The following is a 3,051-nucleotide window of genomic DNA, read 5'->3' as shown; positions in this document are numbered from 1 at the left end:
AGCACCGATTGACAGGTTGTTGGTTTTTATTCACAGGGGCCTGAGGAACCTAAACTAAAATGGGAGCACATCACAACCCTCATTGCAAGCCTCCGAGAATTTGTGCGATCCACTGACCGAAAAATCATAGCCACCACACTGTCGAAGCTGAAGTTAGAGCTCGACTTTGACAGCCATGGCATTAGCCAAGTCCAGGTGGTACTCTTCAGTTTTCAGGATGCTGTGAGTATGGCATGTTGCCCGTTTTTCTCTACACACTCCAGCTGACGTGAGTCAGAAAAACAGGAGGAAACATAAGTTCTGTTATCTTGTCTTTCTTTAATAATGTCAATGAACTCTCTTCTCCTTGGATGATAAATAAGTGTGAGAGGATTGCCTATCTCTGGGCTTGCAAGTGTGAGATTTGTTGTTTTGTGTGCTTGTATCCCCCAAAGTTAGACACACATAAAATGGAACACCATGGAAAAATAGCAAAACTCATAAACATCTCCCATGGCTGAACTTTGTTCTTATGAAATCACGTTGTGGGTCACTTACTATTTATTTTGGTGACTTTAGCAACAGAACACATTAGTCATGCACTTTCTAATGCTATGTGAGAGATGCCATCTAGTGGTCGTGTAGAAACATGTTGCAGTACAGATTGGAATGGCCCCTGCTAAATAAAATGAAGAAAAAAAAATATTTTTTTCCCGTTTTTCTCTGGTTTTCATTCAGAACATTTTAAACATTTTTGTTTAATATTTCCTAGCCACCAATTGACTTCAGAGGACAGGGCATCACTGAGTGAAAATTAATCCACATGATTTAACGAGGTAGCTGAGGATTCCTTTCTCTCAAATTATGTTGCTGTGAAACACAAACTACAAGTCAAGTCACCTAAAAAGGCTGATTCAAAACCATATGTGGTATTCTTGAATGAGACTTATCTCTGGAGCTTTGTTCCAAAAAAGCCTGAAGCCACTCCCAGAAGGCCCTTACAAGGTATAGGAGATTGAAATAAGAGCATTCTTGACAGTGTCTGTGGTATGCATATGGAAGCACGTTGCATAATTTTATTTAAATTCCAAAAAGTAAATCACTCCTAATGTGTTTACTGCTTCTATGTAGAAGGTATCTTGGCAATGGTATTTGGAGCATCATGTAATCCCGGATTTAAAACCAAATTATCATCCTTCAGCAGCCACTAATGTCCTCAGAGACTGTGTGTAAGTCACCAAGTTTCTGTGCTATATTGTGGGCTGGGACAAGATTCCTGACTTGATTGAGGTTGTGGGATATGAAAGCAACTGACAAAGCCTGTCACTCATATTAAATGCTAAAGGCACACTTAACTGTAACTAGGGAAACCCAACCATCTACGAATAGAAGGAAATAATTTAGTGAATTTACACTTGCCCACACATTTGGCTTCCAGCCTAACGGTTGGAAAGCAAATTGGCCTGTAGAATTCAGATTTAGAGTGGTTAGTTGTAATCTTGGGTCTTAGGCCCAGGGGACTCAAGTATGCATGTGCATGCGTGTGCGCACACACACACTTCTGCTCTTGCCCATTCACTGTCCAGAATGAGAATGAACCCAAAGAATGGGCCCTGTGTAATATACTGTTTAATGAAAAGCTTTGAGGAGCGGGTCTTGGTTGTAGAGGATCCCTCGTCCATCTTTTGTGTGTGACTCTTGAGAGAAATATTCTAGTTTACTAGATGTTATACCCAAATAAACAAGAAAGTCCTTCAAGAAATTAAGGTACCAGGACAAACTCATTCTGAAAGGATTTCCGAGAACCTAGCAATGGTTCACTGCTACACGGAACTCGTCAGGCCCACTCCTTTCTAAACTGGGGGATTTGGGGGAAGATGGACCATGGGCAGGAATAAGCAACTGGAGCTCCAGCTTTTGGTGTGGGGTGGCAGCTAGGTCACCTCCCCAGCTTCCTCTATGATCTCTAGTCAGAGATCTTTTGGGAAAAGAGCCTCTTTTCTTAGAGGCCTGTGTCAACCAGCAATTAGTGGAGTTAACCCAAATTTTAAATAAGCCTCTCCTTAGCCTTATGATAAAGGTTATTTTTAAAAAGGTAATGCATAGGGTTTTTGCATACAATGGAATATTATTCATCCTTATAAAGGAAGTTCTGATACAGTCATTAAACTAAGTGAAATAAGCCAGTCACAAAAATACCGTGTGATTCCACTTAAGTGAGATACCTAGAGTAGTTATATTCATAGAGACAAGAAGTAGAATGGTGGTTGCCAGGGCTGGGTGGAAACAGCAGTGAGTTAGTGTTAGTGTTTAATGGGTACAGTTTCCGTTTTCCAAGATGAAGAGAGTCCTGGAGATGGACGGTGGTGATGGTAGCACAACAATGTGAATGTATTTGATGCCACTGAACTGTCCACTTAAAAATGGTTAACATGGTAAATTTTATGTTATGTGTATTTTGCCACAGTTTTAAAAGAAAAGAAAAAGTAATGTGTATTATCTATTTCAGTGTCTATGTAAATGTATGAAATATTACTAGTCACTTTAAAAAGATACCCTTACAACAAAGATTTAAAAAATTTTTTAAAATCTTATTAAATTTATTGGGGTAACATTGGTTAATAAAATTATATAGGTTTCAAGTGTACAATTCTATACTCTATCATCCATATATTGCACTGTGTGTTAAGCACCCAAAGTCAGACCTCCATCCGTCACTATATATTTGACCCCCTGTACCCTTTTCTATGTCCCCCTATCCCCTGTCCCCTGGTAACCACTGTTGTCTGAGTCTATGAGTCATTGTTTGTTTGTCTTGTTCATTTGTTGCCTTCAGTTTTATATCCCACATATGAGTGAAATCATGTTTTTTGATGTTTTCCATCTGACTTATTTCACTTAGCATGATATTCTCAAGATCCATCCAAAGATTTTTAATGTGAACAGCTTTTCTGGAATATTTTAACAGATTATTCCCCTGTTGACAGAGCTATAGACAACTGTGGGAAGGAAATCAGGCGTTACTGGCACACCTGTAGGCAGCACGTCCATGCTCATTTCCCCCTTAACCTG

At 39.5% G+C, this 3,051-nt stretch overlaps 1 protein-coding gene across 1 annotated transcript in view; it reads left to right on the top strand.

Moving 5' to 3' along the window:
• The window catches only part of MAP3K5 (mitogen-activated protein kinase kinase kinase 5), a 203,596-nt gene that overhangs the window by 161,237 nt on the left and 39,308 nt on the right, over nucleotides 1-3,051 (top strand). The window lies entirely within an intron of this gene.

This window comes from Hipposideros armiger, unplaced genomic scaffold (genome assembly GCF_001890085.2).
Source record: "Hipposideros armiger isolate ML-2016 unplaced genomic scaffold, ASM189008v1 scaffold_120, whole genome shotgun sequence".
Taxonomy (NCBI): Eukaryota; Metazoa; Chordata; class Mammalia; order Chiroptera; family Hipposideridae; genus Hipposideros; species Hipposideros armiger.
This window is presented reverse-complemented; position numbering and strand designations above follow the sequence as displayed.